We start from the raw sequence: 21,141 nt of genomic DNA, 5'->3' as shown, positions 1-21,141 counted from the left end.
CACACCCACGGAGCCTCCCTCATTGCTAGCACAGCAGTCTGTGATCTACCGGCAAGGCAGCAGCGAGGCTGGGGAAGGGGCGCCCGCCATTGCTGAGGCTTAAGTAGGTAAACAAAGCTGCTGGGAAGCTTGAACTGGGTGGAGCTCACAGCAGCTCAAGGAAACCTGCCTGTCTCTGTAGACTCCACCTCTGGGGACAGGGCAATAACAAACACAGCCGAAACCTCTGCAGACGCAAACGACTCTGTCTGACAGCTTTGAAGAGAGCAGTGGATCTCCCAACATGGAGGTTCAGATCTGAGAAGGGACAGACTCCCTGCTCAAGTGGGTCCCTGACCCTTGAGTAGCCTAATTGGGAGACATCCCCCACTAGGGGCAGTCTGACACCCCACACCTCACAGGGTGGAGTACACCCCTGAGAGGAAGCTTCCAAAGCAAGAATCAGACAGGTACACTCGCTGTTCAGAAATATTCTATCTTCTGCAGCCTCTGCTGCTGATACCCAGGCAAACAGGGTCTGGAGTGGACCTCGAGCAATCTCCAACAGACCTACAGCTGAGGGTCCTGACTGTTAGAAGGAAAACTATCAAACAGGAAGGACACCTACACCAAAACCCCATCAGTACATCACCATCATCAAAGACCAGAGGCAGATAAAACCACAAAGATGGGGAAAAAGCAGGGCAGAAAAGCTGGAAATTCAAAAAATAAGAGCGCATCTCCCCCGGCAAAGGAGCGCAGCTCATCGCCAGCAACGGATCAAAGCTGGACGGAGAATGACTTTGACGAGATGAGAGAAGAAGGCTTCAGTCCATCAAATTTCTCAGAGCTAAAGGAGGAATTACGTACCCAGCGCAAAGAAACTAAAAATCTTGAAAAAAAAGTGGAAGAATTGATGGCTAGAGTAATTAATGCAGAGAAGGTCATAAACGAAATGAAAGAGATGAAAACCATGACACGAGAAATACATGACAAATGCACAAGCTTCAGTAACCGACTCGATCAACTGGAAGAAAGAGTATCTGCGATTGAGGATCAAATGAATGAAATGAAGCGGGAAGAGAAACCAAAAGAAAAAAGAAGAAAAAGAAATGAACAAAGCCTGCAAGAAGTATGGGATTATGTAAAAAGACCAAATCTACATCTGATTGGGGTGCCTGAAAGTGAGGGGGAAAATGGAACCAAGTTGGAAAACACTCTTCAGGATATCATCCAGGAGAACTTCCCCAACCTAGTAGGGCAGGCCAACATTCAAATCCAGGAAATACAGAGAACGCCACAAAGATACTCCTCGAGAAGAGCAACTCCAAGACACATAATTGCCAGATTCACCAAAGTTGAAATGAAGGAAAAAATCTTAAGGGCAGCCAGAGAGAAAGGTCGGGTTACCCACAAAGGGAAGCCCATCAGACTAACAGCAGATCTCTCGGCAGAAACTCTCCAAGCCAGAAGAGAGTGGGGGTCAATATTCAACATTCTTAAAGAAAAGAATTTTAAACCCAGAATTTCATATCCAGCCAAACTAAGTTTCATAAGTGAAGGAGAAATAAAATCCTTTACAGATAAGCAAATGCTTAGAGATTTTGTCACCACTAGGCCTGCCTTACAAGAGACCCTGAAGGAAGCACTAAACATGGAAAGGAACAACCGGTACCAGCCATTGCAAAAACATGCCAAAATGTAAAGACCATCGAGGCTAGGAAGAAACTGCATCAACTAACGAGCAAAATAACCAGTTAATATCATAATGGCAGGATCAAGTTCACACATAACAATCTTAACCTTAAATGTAAATGTACTAAATGCTCCAATTAAAAGACACAGACTGGCAAACTGGATAAAGAGTCAAGACCCATCAGTCTGCTGTATTCAGGAGACCCATCTCACACGCAGAGACATACATAGGCTCAAAATAAAGGGATGGAGGAAGATTTACCAAGCAAATGGAGAACAAAAAAAAGCGGGGGTTGCAATACTAGTCTCTGATAAAACAGACTTTAAACCATCAAAGATCAAAAGAGACAAAGAAGGCCATTACATAATGGTAAAGGGATCAATTCAACAGGAAGAGCTAACTATCCTAAATATATATGCACCCAATACAGGAGCACCCAGATTCATAAAGCAAGTCCTTAGAGACTTAAGAGACTTAGACTCCCATACAATAATAATGGGAGACTTCAACACTCCACTGTCAACATTAGACAGATCAACGAGACAGAAAGTTAACAAGGATATCCAGGAATTGAACTCATCTCTGCAGCAAGCAGACCTAATAGACATCTATAGAACTCTCCACCCCAAATCAACAGAATATACATTCTTCTCAGCACCACATCGTACTTACTCCAAAATCGACCACGTAATTGGAAGTAAAGCACTCCTCAGCAAATGTACAAGAACAGAAATTATAACAAACTGTCTCTCAGACCACAGTGCAATCAAACTAGAACTCAGGACTAAGAAACTCAATCAAAACCGCTCAACTACATGGAAACTGAACAACCTGCTCCTGAATGACTACTGGGTACATAACGAAATGAAGGCAGAAATAAAGATGTTCTTTGAAACCAATGAGAACAAAGATACAACATACCAGAATCTCTGGGACACATTTAAAGCAGTGTGTAGAGGGAAATTTATAGCACTAAATGCCCACAAGAGAAAGCAGGAAAGATCTAAAATTGACACTCTAACATCACAATTAAAAGAACTAGAGAAGCAAGAGCAAACACATTCGAAAGCTAGCAGAAGGCTAGAAATAACTAAGATCAGAGCAGAACTGAAGGAGATAGAGACACAAAAAACTCTCCAAAAAATCAATGAATCCAGGAGTTGGTTTTTTGAAAAGATCAACAAAATTGACAGACCACTAGCAAGACTAATAAAGAAGAAAAGAGAGAAGAATCAAATCGATGCAATTAAAAATGATAAAGGGGATATCACCACCGACCCCACAGAAATACAAACTACCATCAGAGAATACTATAAACACCTCTACGCAAATAAACTGGAAAATCTAGAAGAAATGGATAATTTCCTGGACACTTACATTCTTCCAAGACTAAACCAGGAAGAAGTTGAATCCCTGAATAGACCAATAGCAGGCTCTGAAATTGAGGCAATAATTAATAGCCTACCAACCAAAAAAAGTCCAGGACCAGATGGATTCACAGCTGAATTCTACCAGAGGTACAAGGAGGAGTTGGTACCATTCCTTCTGAAACTATTCCAATCAATAGAAAAAGAGGGAATCCTCCCTAACTCATTTTATGGGCCAACATCATCCTGATACCAAAGCCTGGCAGAGACACAACAAAAAAAGAGAATTTTAGACCAATATCCCTGATGAACATCGATGCAAAAATCCTCAATAAAATACTGGCAAACCGGATTCAGCAACACATCAAAAAGCTTATCCACCATGATCAAGTGGGCTTCATCCCTGGGATGCAAGGCTGGTCCAACATTCGCAAATCAATAAACATAATCCAGCATATAAACAGAACCAAAGACAAGAACCACATGATTATCTCAATAGATGCAGAAAAGGCTTTTGACAAAATTCAACAGCCCTTCATGCTAAAAACGCTCAATAAATTCGGTATTGATGGAACGTACCTCAAAATAATAACAGCTATTTATGACAAACCCACAGCCAATATCATACTGAATGGGCAAAAACTGGAAAAATTCCCTTTGAAAACTGGCACAAGACAGGGATGCCCTCTCTCACCACTCCTATTCAACATAGTGTTGGAAGTTCTGGCTAGGGCAATTAGGCAAGAGAAAGAAATCAAGGGTATTCAGTTAGGAAAAGAAGAAGTCAAACTGTCCCTGTTTGCAGATGACATGATTGTATATTTAGAAAACCCCATTGTCTCAGCCCAAAATCTCCTTAAGCTGATAAGCAACTTCAGCAAAGTCTCAGGATACAAAATTAATGTGCAAAAATCACAAGCATTCTTATACACCAGTAACAGACAAACAGAGAGCCAAATCAGGAATGAACTTCCATTCACAATTGCTTCAAAGAGAATAAAATACCTAGGAATCCAACTTACAAGGGATGTAAAGGACCTCTTCAAGGAGAACTACAAACCACTGCTCAGTGAAATAAAAGAGGACACAAACAAATGGAAGAACATACCATGCTCATGGATAGGAGGAATCAATATCGTGAAAATGGCCATACTGCCCAAGGTAATTTATAGATTCAATGCCATCCCCATCAAGCTACCAATGAGTTTCTTCACAGAATTGGAAAAAACTGCTTTAAAGTTCATATGGAACCAAAAAAGAGCCCGCATCTCCAAGACAATCCTAAGTCAAAAGAACAAAGCTGGAGGCATCACGCTATCTGACTTCAAACTATACTACAAGGCTACAGTAACCAAAACAGCATGGTACTGGTACCAAAACAGAGATATAGACCAATGGAACAGAACAGAGTCCTCAGAAATAATACCACACATCTACAGCCATCTGATCTTTGACAAACCTGAGAGAAACAAGAAATGGGGAAAGGATTCCCTATTTAATAAATGGTGCTGGGAAAATTGGCTAGCCATAAGTAGAAAGCTGAAACTGGATCCTTTCCTTACTCCTTATACGAAAATTAATTCAAGATGGATTAGAGACTTAAATGTTAGACCTAATACCATAAAAATCCTAGAGGAAAACCTAGGTAGTACCATTCAGGACATAGGCATGGGCAAAGACTTCATGTCTAAAACACCAAAAGCAACGGCAGCAAAAGCCAAAATTGACAAATGGGATCTCATTAAATTAAAGAGCTTCTGCACAGCAAAAGAAACTACCATCAGAGTGAACAGGCAACCTACAGAATGGGAGAAAATTTTTGCAATCTACTCATCTGACAAAGGGCTAATATCCAGAACCTACAAAGAACTCAAACAAATTTACAAGAAAAAAACAACCCCATCAAAAAGTGGGCAAAGGATATGAACAGACATTTCTCAAAAGAAGACATTCATACAGCCAACAGACACATGAAAAAATGCTCATCATCACTGGCCATCAGAGAAATGCCAATCAAAACCACAATGAGATACCATCTCACACCAGTTAGAATGGCGATCATTAAAAAGTCAGGAAACAACAGGTGCTGGAGAGGATGTGGAGAAATAGGAACACTTTTACACTGTTGGTGGGATTGTAAACTAGTTCAACCATTATGGAAAACAGTATGGCGATTCCTCAAGGATCTAGAACTAGATGTACCATATGACCCAGCCATCCCATTACTGGGTATATACCCAAAGGATTATAAATTATGCTGCTATAAAGACACATGCACACGTATGTTTATTGCAGCACTATTCACAATAGCAAAGACTTGGAATCAACCCAAATGTCCATCAGTGACAGATTGGATTAAGAAAATGTGGCACATATACACCATGGAATACTATGCAGCCATCAAAAAGGATGAGTTTGCGTCCTTTGTAGGGACATGGATGCAGCTGGAAACCATCATTCTTAGCAAACTATCACAAGAACAGAAAACCAAACACCGCATGTTCTCACTTATAGGTGGGAACTGAACAATAAGATCACTTGGACTCATGAAGGGGAACATCACACACAGGGGCCTATCATGGGGAGGGGGGAGGGGAGAGGAATTGCATTGGGAGTTATACCTGATGTAAATGATGAGTTGATGGGTGCAGCACACCAACATGGCACAAGTATACATATGTAATTAACCTGCATGTTATGCACATGTACCCTACAACTTAAAGTATAATAATAATAAATTAATTTTTAAAAAGTCAATAACAATAGTAGTCTTTATAGATAAACCCAAGAGTAATTTCTTTCTTTTTTTAAATTTTTTTTTTTTTTTTTTTTTTTGAAATAGGGTCTCACTCTGTCACACAGGCTAGCGTGCTGTGGCATGATAATTACTCACTACAGCCTCAACCTCCTGGGTTCAACCAATCCTCTCACTTCAGTTTCCCAAGTAGCTGGGACTATAGGCATGGGCCACCATGCTTGGCTAATTTAATTAATTTTCTTTTTTATTTTATTTTATTTTTGGTAGAGACACAGCCTCACTATGTTACCCAGACTGGTCTCAAACTCCCAGTTTCCTGTTGTGGCCTCACAAAGTGCTGAGATTACAGGTGTGAGCCACCATGCCCAACCTGTTTATAAAAATTTATTCATGTCTTCTAGCTTACCCTATTTGTTGTTGTATAATTGTTTATAGTAGTATCTTGTGATCCTTTTTTATTGCTGTGGCATCCGTCTAATCTCTCTTCTTTCATTTCAGATTTTTGTTATTTGAATCTTTTCTCTCTTTTTCTTGGTTAATCTAGTAGGTGGTTTGTTAATTTGTTGATCTTTTAAAAATACCAACACTCAGTTTCACCGACTTTTTCTATTCTCTATTTTATTTATTTCTGCTTTGAACATTGCTATTTCCTTCCTTCCTTTAACGTTTGATTTAGCTTGTTCTATGCTTTTCTAGTTTCTCAAGGTGTAAATTAGGTTGTTTATTTGATATTTTTCCTTTTTAATATAGGTATAATACTGCTATAAATTGTCTCTTTGTATTGCTTTTACTGCATCCTACAAGTTTTAGTATGTTGTGTTTTCATTTTCATTTGTTTGAAATTATTTTCTAATTTTTCTTGTGACTTCTTTTTTGATTCATTGGTTGTTTAAAAGTGTGCTGACTTTCACATATTTTTGAATTTTCTAGTTTTCCTTTTGCTGTTGATTTATAATTTTATTCCATCATACTTAGAGAAGACACTTCATATGACTTTTAAAATTTGTTAAGACTTGTTTTGTGGCCCAACACAGGAGCTATTCTGAAGAATTTCCCCTGTGTGCTTGAGAAGAATGTGTATTCTGCTGTTGTTGGGTGGAGTGTTCTGTATATTTTTGTTAGGTACATTTGGTGTATAATATTGTTCAAATCCTATGCTTCCTTATTGATCTCCTATGTGGTTGATCTATCTATTGTTGAAAGTGAGGTATTGAAACCTCTTACTATTATTGTGTTATTGCCTATTCTTTCCTTCACTTCTGTCAGTGATACTTTATATCTTAGTGTGCTCTGTTATCACATGGATATATATTTATAATTGTTATAGCTTCTTAGTGAATTGATTCTTTCATCATTATATAATGTCCTTTTTTTGTGACAGTTTTGGACAGAAAGTCTATTTTGACTAATATAAATATGGCTGTTCTTGCTCTCTTTTGTTTACCATTTGCTTGGAATGTATATATTCATTCTTTTACCTTTGGCTTATGCATGTTCTTATAGCTGCAGTAAGTCTCTTGTAGACAGCATATAGTTGGATCTTGTTTTTTTTTTAAATACATTTAGCCACTCTGTTTTGATTGGGGAGTTTAATCTATTTCCACTTAAAGTAATTACTTTAGGAAAGACTGATGTCATTTTATATTTTATTTATTTCTTGGTGTTATCTCACTCATTTTCCTTTCTTACTGTCTTTCTTTGTGTTTTTACTGATTGTAGTAAATTGCATTGATTGCTTTCTCATTTTCTTTTTTTTTTTTTTTTTTTTTTTTTTTTTTTGAGACGGAGTCTTGCTCTGTCACCCAGGCTGGAGTGCAGTGCAGTGGCCGGATCTCAGCTCACTGCAAGCTCCGCCTCCCGGGTTCACGCCATTCTCTTGCCTCAGCCTCCCGAGTAGCTGGGACTACAGGCGCCTGCCACCTCGCCCGGCTAAGTTTTTGTATTTTTAGTAGAGACGGGGTTTCACTGTGTTACCCAGGATGGTCTCGATCTCCTGACCTCGTGATCCGCCCGTCTCGGCCTCCCAAAGTGCTGGGATTACAGGCTTGAGCCACCGCGCCCGGCTGCTTTCTCATTTTCTTTGGTGCATCTTGTATAGGTTTTTTTTTTGTGGTTAACACAAAGATTACATAAAAAAACTTAGTTATGGCCAGGCGCGGTGGCTCAAGCCTGTAATCCCAGCACTTTGGGAGGCCGAGACGGGCAGATCATGAGGTCAGGAGATCGAGACCATCCTGGCTGACACGGTGAAACCCCGTCTCTACTAAAAAAAAAAAATACAAAAAACTAGCCGGGCGAGGTGGCGGGCGCCTGTAGTCTCAGATACTCGGGAGGCTGAGGCAGAAGAATGGCGTGAACCCGGGATGTGGAGCTTGCAGTGAGCCGAGATCTGGCCACTGCACTCCAGCCTGGGCGGCAGAGCGAGACTCCGTCTCAAAAAAAAAAAAAAAAAAAAAAAAAAAACTTAGTTATAACACTATAGTTTAAACTGATAACTGAATTTCAACCATATACAAAACTCTACTCCTTTACATCTTTGCTTCCCATTTTATGTTATTGCTGTCACAATTACATTTTAAACTATTTCATATCCATTAAAAGCTTTATTGTTATACTCATTTTCATGCTTTGCCTTTTAAATTCTATACTAGAATTGAAAATGATTTATGCATCTATATTATAGCATTACAAGTTTCTGTATTTTTTTATGTTTACCTTTACCAAAGTACATTTTTGTATTTTTATTTTTATTTTGTTTTGAAATGGAGTCTTGCTCTGTCACCCAGGCTGGAATGCAGTGGCACGATCTCGGCTCACTTCAAGCTCTGCCTCCCAGGTTCATGCCATTCTCCTGCCTCAGTCTCCCGAGGAGATGGGACTGCAGGCGCCTGCCACCACGCTTGGCTGATTATTTGTATTTTTGGTAGAGACGGGGTTTCACCGTGTTAGCCAAGATGGTTTTGATCTTCTGACCTCATAATCTGCCCACCTCGGCCTCCCAAAGTGCTGGGATTACAGGCATGAGCCACTGCGCCCAGCCCAAAGTGTATTATATTTTTAAATGTTTTTGTGTTGCTGTCTAGCATACTTTCACTTCAACTTGAAGGATTCCCTTTAGTAATTCCTTTAAGTCAGGTCTAGTGGTGATGAACTTCCTCAGCTTTTATTTATCTAGGAATGTCTTTATTTCTTTTTCATTTTTAGAAGATAGTTTTGCCAAATATTTTGTTCTTGATAGGCCCTTTTTTTTTTTTTTTTTTTTTTTTTTTAGCACTTGAGTATATAACCTCACTGCCTTCTGGCACATAATGTTTCTGCTGAGAAATCTCATAAGATTATGGGCATCCTTTTGTACAGAATAAACTGCTTTTTATTATTTCTGCTCTCAATATTCTTTTTCTTTGACTTGTGACAGTTTGATTATAATGTGCCCTGATGTGGGTCCCTTTCAGTTCATCTTAGGTGGCATTTTTTAAGCATCTTGAATTTGAATATCCATTCCCTTCTTCAGATTTGGGGACATTTTGGCTATTACTTTTTCAAATATGCTTTCTGTTCTTTATTCTTCTTCCAGAACCCTCATAATGTGTATACCAGTCTGCTTGAGAGTGTCTCGTAAGTTTCATAGACTTTGTTCACTTTTTTCTTTCCTTTTTTCATGTTCCTCTGACTTGATAATTTAAAATAAACTGTCTTCAGGTTTCTTGATTCTTTCTTCTGCTTGATCAAGTCTTCTATTATCCCCTCTAGTGAATTTTTTAAATCAACTGTTGTTTTATTCATATCCAGAATTTTTGTTTGGTTCTTTTTCTTCTTTTCTTTGTAGTTTCTATCTCTTTGTTGATGCTCTTTGTTGTTTATGCATTGCTCCAGTGATTTTTGTTTAGTTGCTTATCTGTATTCTCTTATAGTGCAATGATCTTTGAGACAATTATTTTAAATTTTTTGGTGGTTCGTAGATCTTTGTTTCTCTGGTGCTGGTTTCTTGAGATTTATTTTGTTTCTCTGATTGGGCAATGGTTTCCTGTTTCTTTCTAAGCCTTGTTAATTTTTCATTGTGATATTTGCATTTAAAAAATAGCATGTCCTCCAGTCCTTATGAACTGGCTTTATACAGGGGAAGACCTTAGCCATTCAGCATGGCTAGAGATTCTGGGGGCCTCTCAATACTTTCATGAAGATGCTTCCTCTCTGGACTTGGGAAATAGGTAATTTCCCTATTAGAGAAGTTTTCTCAGTTCTTTTTCCGGAACTTGAGTCTCTTGCTTCCTGTGTTGTCTGTCTATGGTACTAACAAGATGATGAGCTCTCTTTTGTTTTCTGAGGTTCTAGGCATCTAAAATATGCCAGTTCTGTAAGTAATCTGAATCAGTCAAGACAGAAACCAGTTTGTTGAACAGCCCTTCAGAAAGCTGGAACACTGAATACTTGTTTCACTCTTCTCTTTTGTTCCCAAGGGAGAAGCTACTAGCTGGGTAATTTCTCCTGATCTCAGTGAGCTGTTCCAGCTTCTGTCTGTGGCATTACAATTTCTCTGGTAGTGCCATAAGCTGCTGAGCTCTGTATTGTTTTCAGCAGCCCCAGGCATCCCAAGTAATAACAATTCCTTGTAATTGCTGAGTCAGGCGAGACAGAAACCCCGCACCTCAAGCACCCCCTTGAAAATTTCTACTCTTCCTTCGTCTCTCAAGGAGAAGTTTCAAATTGGGATTTTATTCCCATTGCCCTGTGCTAGCTTGGGGAAGGGGCTGGCATGGCTGAAATAAAATGACTCTTCTTACCCATGTTAATGCAGCTATTCTTGACTTTGGGCTTCTCTTGGGTACTGTGACTTCCTAACTGGTTTCTGCAGTTCTCATAGAGGTTTTTTGGAGCATATATTGTTGTTAATTTAGTGTCTGTACAAAGGAGTGAGGGCTTGCGTTTCTTATTCTTTCACGTTACTCACTTTGTCCTTATATTTTTTTCAGCTCAAATCTTAGTAGATTTATTTGGCTCTCTTTATGTTTCTTTTCTGAGATTCTCATTTCCTTTCTTGCTTGACACTACAAACTCCTAGGTGTCATACTTCTCTAAGAAATACTTGTTTCCCTTGTAGAATTCCCTTATCTTTTAAAATCTTAACTGTTGTTATTGTCTAACTCTTTATACTCTTCTTCTTTTGGATTTGGACATTTATGCTTGAAATCTTAGTAGTTCAGCCAGATACAGAGATTTGGTGGTTATAATTCTTCTCATAGGCTTTGTTCTTTCTCGCCATCATGACACAGTTTATTCTATCTCAGCCTGAAATGCCATTTCCCTTCAAGTCTCTCTGCTTAGTGTTCCCTCTCTTCCCCACCATATGCACTTTCCCTTTTGCCACTAGCCAAATTCTTGGCTCAAAGTAGCATTTTATAAATATGAGTCAAACGAAGAAAGGAAAGAAAAGGAAAAGAAAAGAGAGAAGAAAGAAAAGCAGAGAGCACAGGTAGCAAATGGCAGAGTTCAAGTTTAAATCTAGATCTTCCAAATACAAATATTGCTCTTTCCAATATGCTATTCATTTCCTAGCCCAAATATGCCTCCCTGGGGAGTGGGTGTTACTTTGTATATTTCTAATATCATTCAATGTATGTAGTTCATTATTGACTTTAGTTTTGCAGGGAGACATTTTCTAACCTCATCCTGAAGTCTGAGATTACATCTTACCTGAATTTTTAAAATCTATCAACTAAATAGACTGCCTTAACAAATTTTGTTGACTATACCCCTTAATTATAGTAAACATTTCTTAGTAATTCTAGCCAGATCAGTTACCATATTGTGCATCAGTATAGTCAGTTAGTTCTTCTTTCTTTCATTAATTAATTCGTTCAGCTGATATTGTGTACTTTCTAAGTGATAGGGAGATAATGAACACTGAGTGTCACAGGAAATGAAACAGGTCCAATGTCAACATTTAAGGACTTAAGATTGGAGTTTAGTGGAAAGTCAGGCAAGCCATTTGTAAAAATATGATATATTACCAGATGGTGGTATCTGCTATGGAGCAAAAAGACTAGAACTTGGAAATAGAGTGTGAGGTTGGAAACAGGAGGCTGCTAACTGAGATGGGAAGGGCCGAAGACCTATCTGAAGCTAACATTTGAATGAGGGTTTGCGTGAAGTGAGGGAGGGAACTCTGTGGATTTCATCATGCAGGAGAAATAGTGAATGCAGTTCATTAGTATGCTTGGTATGCCTGAAGATCTGCAAGAGACAAGGTCTTGAATGAAGTAAATAAAGGACAGTGGAAGTTGAGGGGTAACCAAGAGCTGGAGCAAGCAGTAAATGGTAAGCCTCTTAAGGGCTTTGGATATTTCCAACATATCAATTTTCCCTCCCTATTGGATGATTTTTATTGGCATACAAATATCTTCCTCTTGAACAAAGAAGCAAAACAAACAAATGACTTTCCATTGATCTCACAGTTTTCTTTCTGCTTTTTTCTCATATTTTAGTTACCGTTTAGTACAACTTTGTTTAATATACTTGCCACCATCTCCACTAATACGCCAGAGGTCAAGCAACCACATGTCTTACCTAGTTGGACTACTACAATAGTTTCAGTCTGGTCTTCCTGACTCCATTCTTCCCAATACATTGGCCTGAACCATCACCTTCTCCTATTCTCTACAAAGCAGCCAGATTAATCATACACATTTTCTAGTCCTGCTGTAACGAATCAACACAAACTTAGTAGCTTGAGACAATACAAGCTTATTATCTTATAGTTCAATATTTTAGAAGTCTAAGGTGGATCTCACCAAGATGGTGAAAAGACTGTTCAATTTCTCTGCATTTTCCAGCTTCTAGAGCCCACCTGCATTCCTTGGGTCCTGGCCCCCTTTCTCCGTCTTCAAGGCTACCAATGGTGAATGAAATCCTTCTCATGTCAAATTACTTTGACCTCCTTTTCTGCCTCCTTGCAGTTTCAGCGATCCTGTAATAACACTGGACATCCCTGGATAATCCAGGATAATTTCCCTATTTTGAAGTCATCTGATTAGCAGCTTTAATTCCTTTATACCATGTAAGATAACATATTCACAGGTTGTAGGAGTTAATGTGTGGACATCTTCAGAGGCCATATTCAGCCTACCACATTAATCATATTTATTTATTTATTTTTTGTGAGACAGGGTCTTGCTCTGTTGCCCAGGCTGGCATGCAGTGACATGATCTCAGTTTACTGCAGCCTCTACCTCCTGAGCTTAGGTTATCCTCCCACCTTTGCCTCTCAAGTAGCTGGGACTACAGGTGCTACACCAGCATGCCCAGATAATTTTTGGTATTTTTTGTTGAGACAGGTTTCACCATGTTGCTCAGTCTGGTGTCCAACTCCTGGACTCAAGTGATTCACCTGCCTTGTCCTCCCGAAGTGTTAGGATTACAGGCATGAGCCACTGCACCTGGCCCACATTAATTCTTTGAAATATAAGATAGATCATAACACTTCCCTGCTCAAACCCCTGAGGACTTCATATAAACTCACAAGTCTTACAATGGTTTAGAAGGTTCAACATGACCTGGCCTCCCTGGCTGCAGGGTAGGGACTAGGGTGAGGTGAAGGAGGTATGTAGGGCACAAATTTGCAGCCAGTTCCACAGATCACCTTATGTCAGACTGGACTTCTCACCTCATCTGCTGTGTCTTCCCTCGAGCTAACTCCACTCTATCCATAGTGGCCAATATGTTGCTCCTTGAGCAACTAAGCACACTTTTGCTTCAGTGCCTTTACATTGCTATTTCTTCAGAGCTCTGGGACATTCTGCTCCTAGGCATTGGGCATAACTTAATTTCTCACTTCATTTAAATCTCTTGTCAAATGTCACCTTCCCCGAAAGGCCTTTTTTGACAATTCCATTTGAAGTACAGCCACATCACTTTCTAACTCCTTTCATTTTTTTTCCCTCCTAGTGCTTATCACCCTGGGTATCATATTATTCTTCATTTGTTTTTCATTTTTTCTACTAGAACAGAAGTGCCAGGAAGACAGTCTCTGCCCTACTTACTGTTTTAAAATTACCAGAGTCTGGGACAGTGTCTGGCATATAGAAGATGTTTACTAAATATTTGTTAAATGAAAACAAAGATAAGACAAATTTATTTCTGTGAACGACAATGGAAACATCCAAGTGCTTTCTGTGAGCCAGGCACTGTTCTAAAAACTCTAAGTATATTAACTGATTTTATCCTCTTAAGGTTTTCAGATGAGAAAACGGGCGTGGAAAGACCAAATAACTTGACAAACTCACACAACTGGTATTTACGGCTGCATCTGAATCTAGATAATGTGGCTCTAGCAGCCAACGCTTGTACATGTGTATGTTCTGATTGTATTTTTACTCTTTATGATTACGTAGGATGTTAAAAATGAATACGTACTGCAGTATACATTTTACAATTTGATGACTGCTCTAAACATGTTAACAACTTATTTACTTGAATAATCTTTAATATTATCGAAAGTTTTATTAGGAATTTCTGGGTAAAAGTATGGGAGAGGGAAAATTTATTAAGCATTTATTAATTTATCTAGCTCAGGTTGTTAACACAGATTAAATATTGCTTTCATTTGGGTGCATTAATTGGAAATGTACTTTTAAACTGTCTATTCTTTTTTTCCAATAAGTTTAGAATTAGGGAATAGTAGGAGCCACTCATGTAGATAAGCTGTATAAGGTGGCACAGGTGGCAAACCGGGCAAGGGCTAATTTTATAAATCCTTAAAAATATGAAATAAAATTATTCTCAATAAGTAAGAGTGTTGAATTTAAAGAGGTGTGTGCCAGATGGCCTGATGGAAATTCAACACCATTTTCCCTCTCTTGTATTTTCTTATGAATTCTTGGTAATAACATTTTCCCAAATCTGTGCCAGTAGGGTTCTGGATTAGATTCCACCTAGGAGAGGCTCTTGAGCAAGATTTGGAAGGCAGAAGAGCACCAGAAGCCATGAATTCTCCTGCAGGCAGGTTCATGGGTCTCAGCAGATGGGATATGTGATGTTCTGCCAGCAGCTTCCCAGCATCCTCTGGTGCATCTCAAACTTGGAGGCTGCAGGCAGCTGAGCTCACTGGTGGTGGTGGTCTATGAGCCTGTACGTCCTCATTTCTGGAAAATCAGTGGAGGCTTTTTCTGACTTTTGCTGTCCCAAACCTGTAACGGATTTTGTAAACCTCTGACTTACTTTATTAAATTTATTTCTGCATGAAAAAAAAAAAAAGATTTTATTTCCTAAGCAGGGCAATAGAGATGGAAATGTTTGTTATATTATTATCGACGTTTTGCATGGTAGAGAAATTTTACAGCTAAAAAAAAAAAAAAAAAAAAAAAAGGAACAGCAAACACCTGCAGCAGGTGTTAGAGTTTCCCAGGGTTTTTCCACATGACCTCATGGGACAAGGGGGCTTCCTGTAAGCCCAGCTCAGAGCAAGGTGGGGCCTGGGATTGGGGGTTCTTCCAGAGCTCCCTAACCGGGGGGAAATTCCAATCAGGCCAAGAGAGAAAGGGACAGCCTAGGACGCCACCTCTTCTGGGTGAGATGGGGAGAGTGGGTCAGAATAAAGCCTGATCTTACACTGTCTTACTAACAGTTCAACAAGTTCTAGCCCGTTGCCCAGGTAGAGCTGATTTATCACGACAGGGGAATTGCAGTAGAAAGAGTTTGATACACGTAGAGCCAGCTAAACAGGAGACTGGAACTTTATCATAACTTCAATCAGCCCCTCAAAAATTCAAAACTGGGCCTTTTAAGGATAATTCAGCGGGTGTGGGACCAGGGAGTGAGGAGTGTATATTGGTCGGGTTGAAGATGAAATCATATGGAGGTTGAAGTAGATTCTTTTTCTTTTTTTTGGAGACAGAGTCTCCCTCTGTCACCCAGGCTGGAGTGTGGTGGCATAATCTCGGCTCACTGCAGCCTCTGCCTCCCGGATTCAAGCAATTCTCCTGCCTCAGCCTCCCAAGTAGCTGAGATTACAGACATACACTACCACGCCCGCCTAATTTTTGTATTTTTAGTAGAGATGGGTTTCACCATGTTGGCCAGGCTGGTCTCGAACTCCTAACCTCAAATGATCTCCCACCTCGGCCTCCCAAAGTGCTGGGATTACAGGCGTGAGCCACGGTGCCAGGCCTGAAGTGGATTCTTGCTGTCTTCTGTTCCTGGGTGGGATCGCAGAACTGGTTGAGCCAGATTACAGGCCTGGGTGGCACCAGCTGGTGCATCAGAGTGCACCGCCAGTGCAGGGTCTGAGAAATACCTCAAGTGCCCATCTTAGGTTTTACAATCGCGATATTATCCCTAGGAGCAATTGGGAAGGTTCAAAATACTGTAGCCAGCTGCGCGACTCCTAAACCATAATTTCTAATCTTACGGCTAGCTTGTTAGTCTTACAAAGGCAGTCTGGTCCCCAGGCAAGGAGGGGTTTGTTTAGGGAAAGGGCTGTTAGCATCTTTGTTTCAAAGTTAAACTATAAGTTCAGCCTATGCCCAGGAATGAACAGGGCATCTTGGAGGTTAAAGGCAAGATGGAGCTGGTTAGGTCAGATCTCTTTCTCTGTCATAACTTTTTTTTTTTTTTTGAGATGGAGTTTCGATCTTGTTGCCCAGGCTGGAGTGCAGTGTTGCGATCTTGGCTCACTGCAACCTCTGCCTCCCAGGTTCAAGCGATTCTCCTGCCTCAGCTTCCCAAGTAGCTGGGATTACAGACACCTGCCACCACACCCAGCTAACTTTTTCATATTTTTAGTAGAGACGAGGTTTCACCATATTGGCCAGGCTGGTGTTGAACTCCTGACCTCAGGTGATCTGCCCGCCTCGGCCTCCCAAAGTGCTGGAATTACAGGTGTGAGCCACCACGCCCGGCCGCTGTCACAATTTTCGAAAAGGTGGTTTCATCTTCACCCAGGTGTGGGAACTTGCCGCTAGCTCCCCGTCAGACACACCTGCTGTGCGTCAGCTCTGGGTCCGTCGGACACACTGCTGTGCGTCAGCTCTGGGCTCCGCTTTAGGACACCTGGGAGGTGTCCCCGTTTAGAATCTGATTTCCTGTTGGAAACTCTCCCCAGAATTTCTCGTGACTCCAGTCTGCATTGTGGCCCCCACCCCCATGAATAATGGGGAGAATAAATATGGACCCAGTTTTGTCTACATCACAGGGCTGCTGTGAGAATCAAAAAGGGTGAAAAAACCTCTCTAACGGTAGAGACCAGAGTCTAACTGCAATTTTGCATTTTTTCTTAACCATCCCCCTGTTGTTTGATTGTGTTTGCCATTTTCTCTGCTATAAATAGCACTGCGATGAACATCTTTACATGACTGCATGCCGGCGAAGGGAAAAGTTCCCTTTTCCCTCTGAAGATTCACTGAAAATCAACTGGCAAAAGGCAGATTAGTAGGAGAAAAAGCATACACATTTACTAACATTCATGGGAGAGAATTACAGTGTGATTACCCCAGTCTCCCAGTCGGGTACAGAAGCTTATGTACTCTTTTTCCTAGAGGAGCAAGGAGATGGGGAATACACAGCATTCTTTTGAGGAGCAGTAAATGATTATTACGGAGAATGAATGGACCAGGGAGACAGAAATTAACTTGTAAATGGAATGAGTCTGAGAGGCAGACATTATCTTGTGGAAAAGTCCATCCACGTGTGGTTGGACCTCTGACTTCTTTTCTTCCAGCTTCTTTTCTGCAGTGGATAGTGGCGTAACAGAGGGATAGAAGGCAAATGTGTTTCTTTCGGCAAGACGCTTTCTAGGTCAGATAAGAAAATTCTGCACTTGAGCACTTGAGGGGTGAGAGGGAGAGAACAAGACAAGGTTAGAGAGACCTTGATGCTCAGGCTTATTTCTGAGGCCTTTCAATTTTCAAAAGTACTCAGCATGCCCAAGCACCATATTCTGAGGAATCATTTTCTGCACCCCAACACATATTTTTGGTTAAAGTATATAAATGGTTTCTATGGCTTTTCAACCTGATAATCGAAAGGATCAGAATCCTGTTCTAAAGAGTTCATGCAGCCAGTGGCTAACGCCTGTAATCCCAACACTTTGGGAAGCCGAGTGGGGAAAGTGGAGCACCTGAGGTCAGGAGTTCGAGACCAGCCCAGCCAACATGGTGAAACTCTGTCTCTACTAAAAATACAAAAATTAGCCAGGCATGGTGGCACATACCTGTAATTCCAGCTATTCAAGAGGCTGAGGCAGGAGAATCGGTTGAACCTGGGAGGTGAAGGTTGCAGTGAGCTGAGATTGCGCCACTGCATTCCAGCCAGGGCAACAGAGCAAGACTCCATCTCAAAAAAAAAAAAAAAAACACAAGTTAATGCAAGTGCAAAATTTAAGGATGACTGTCCGGGAAACACAGACTTCAGAGGAATGGAATCAATGCTCTGAAATGGAGAAGTTAAGGTTTTACTTCTATAGGTAGAAACAGAGAAGTTTAGCAGGATGACTAAAGTTTAGCAGCCTTTTCCATACAAGGCTGGTTTATGAATTATAGCAATCTGACTGGTTGCAGCTTGTTCTTTTTCAGGAATGGTATAGTCAACAATCTATCTTGAGTAAATTGATTGTCACAGAGCCTTTGGTGCTATCTGGTCGGAGTCAGGTGCAAGAGAGGAAAGAAGGAAGTTAACCTACAAGGAGAGTCAGTAATGAGGAAAAAGGGGTCTTTCCTCCAGTGCCATTTAGTCTTTTACAACATTTTACAAAAGAATGTAGGTGGGGAAAAGGTTGATCTACAATCAGAGAAACAGCCTGTGGCTGCCTTTATGTGACTCAGGCCCCACTTTTCTTCCAAGTCTCCAAATACAATCCCAACAGGTTTGTAAGCAGACAGGGAGGGTCTTCAGGGACTATAGGCATTTCGTCAGCCGGAGCAATAAGCCTGTTTGACAGCCTCCTGCTTTGCAGCGTGTTTTATCCCAAACCCTGTGTTGAATGTGGTCACCTCGTTGCTGGCACCAGCTCCTGACAGACCCAGGCAACTTCTAGATCAAGCTTGTCCAACCAGCGGCCCAGGACGGCTTTGAATGTGACCCAACACAAATTCATAAACTTTCTTTGAACCTGATGAGATTTTTTTTGCAATTTTGTTTAGCTCATTAGATACAGTTAGTATTAGTGTATTTTACATGTGGCCCAAGACAATTCTTCTTCTTCCAGTGTGGCCCAGGGAAGCCAAAAGATTGGACACTCCTGTTCTAGATGAACCTGAGTGCACATTCCTCATGACCACGCTGACCATGAGCTCCACCTTGGGAGGAGCCACACCTTCATCACCATCACAGGCAACCTGTGGGCTGGCACGACGATGCCCTGTGTCTGCAGGCGCGGGCCCCTCGTCCCCTCCATCACTGCATAAAACCCTCCTGTCACTTTCCCTCAGGGAGACACTGCTTTGGAGAATCCTTGCAGGGCTCTTCTTACCTGTGGTGAGTCATCAAACTCCTACTGATCCAAACCTGCATTCTCGTGGAGAGCCGTTTGAGATTCACCAGGTGAATGAACCCCAGTTTTTTTCTGGGTATCAGGTCGAATGTGGATTACTTATTTTCACAAGCTCTTGACGTGTTCTGTCAAATTGCTGTTTCCCAGAGAGTAGACTCTGGTGACATACAAGTGTGTGGGACCATTGCATCTTATCCCAGGAGATCCACTCCTGATCTGGCATTATTCAAAATCTGCTGAATTCAAAACGGTCCTCTGCTTCCTGCTCACCAGGTCTGAAAAGAAAAAAGAAGAAGGAAAGACTACGCCTGACAAGACAGGGGGAGACGTTTGTATTAGTTTGCCAGTTTGAGGAAATGCCTTACTTTGCAATATTGTAAATCCAGTTTACAGCTCACTTGACAGCTTTGAAATGACTTATTTTTTGGCATACATTTGAAAAGTCAGGAGAGCTGAGACAAAATGAGAATTTATCAGTATTTAACATTTGATAAAATACCTTGAATATTTTAAATGCTCATAAAATGCTATTACGCTACGCTTTATTTTATTTTATTGATTTTATATTTTGAGACGGGGTCTCATTCTGTTGCTTAGGCTGGAGTGCCGTGGCATGATCACAGCCTACTGCAGCCTCAACCTCCTGGGCTCAAGCAATCCTCCCACCTCAGCCTCCCGAGTAACTGGGACTACAGGCACCCGCCACCACACCCGGCTAATTTTTGTATTGTTAGTAGAGATGGAATTTTGCCATGTTGCCCAGGCTGGTCTCAAACTCCTGACCTCAGGTGATCCACCCACCTTGGCTTCCCAAAGTGCTGGGATTACAGGCATGAGCTACCATGCCCAGCTGACACTATACTATTTCTGCAAGGCATTCTCCAGCATTGGGCACTATTATTTTGTTTTGTTTTTCACCCTAAACAAATAGGACGTCTAACTACCAAGTTTGTAGCTCTAGGCCTTGAGATCCATTTGTAAGAGTGGGGAAGAAGGAGGCAAAGTAATATATGTGCTAGCTAATAATTACATGTTCTGCTTATTAAGAATTTACTTTCTTTTTGGCCGGGCACGGTGGCTCACACTTTGGGAGGCTAAGGTGGGTGGATCGCCTGAGGAGTTCGAGACCAGCCTGGTCCAACATGGTGAAACCCCGTCTCTACTAAAAATACAAAAATTAGCCAGGCATGGTGGCGCGCACCTGTAATCCAAGCTACTCAAGAGGCTGAGGCAGGAGAATCGCTTGAACCCGGGAGGCAGAGGTTGCAGTGAGCTGAGATTGTGCCATTGCACTCCGGCCTGGGCGACAGAGCGGAAAAAAAAAAAAAATGTACTTTCTTCCAGGTCCTGTGCCAAGCACTTGTGTTATCTCATGTATCCTTGGATCCTTTTCTGTAGGTTCAATTACCCCCATATTACAGACAAGCAAACTGAGGTGCAGATCCCAGAGAGGTGAGAGAGAGAGAGAGCACCATTCTTGTATGTAGCAGGGGGAGTCAGAGAACAAAAATCGGACTGACTGATAAGAGGCAGAGGCACTGGTGCGGGCTCTGTCCCCAGCTTCCAGCTCATCATTCAACCTTCTGGGCCTTGACTCTGCCCTAAGGAGAGGCTGAGGACCAGGTGATGGGCACCAACGTTTGGCTTCTTCTCATCCCACAGGCCAGACCCCCTGGGCCTCACCTTCCAGTGAGGGAAGGGAGAGGTGCCTGCCTTTTCTTTTTCTGCACAGAGCAGGAGGGGAGTCGTGACCTCCAGGGCTCAGCAGAGCATGAGCCTGGCCATTGCCAAGCGGCCCGCCCATCTGTGCTGTGGTTACACCGTCTACATGCTGGTTGGGGAGCCCCGAGAACTCAGGTTT

General features: G+C 41.3%; 1 long non-coding RNA gene across 1 annotated transcript; it reads right to left on the bottom strand.

The window, feature by feature from the left end:
• Positions 1 to 17,218: 17,218 nt before the first annotated feature.
• LOC135967407 (uncharacterized) lies at positions 17,219 to 19,586 on the bottom strand. Its single transcript, XR_010581512.2, has 3 exons — positions 19,260 to 19,586; positions 18,003 to 18,124; positions 17,219 to 17,616 (listed from the first exon to the last, which is right to left on the bottom strand). It is a non-coding gene; the product is annotated as an uncharacterized lncRNA (long non-coding RNA).
• Positions 19,587 to 21,141: the final 1,555 nt, after the last annotated feature.

This window comes from Macaca fascicularis, chromosome 15, assembly GCF_037993035.2.
Source record: "Macaca fascicularis isolate 582-1 chromosome 15, T2T-MFA8v1.1".
In the NCBI taxonomy this organism is placed as follows: Eukaryota; Metazoa; Chordata; class Mammalia; order Primates; family Cercopithecidae; genus Macaca; species Macaca fascicularis.
The sequence above is the reverse complement of the archived record's forward strand: the minus strand, read 5'-3'. Positions and strand labels throughout refer to the sequence as shown.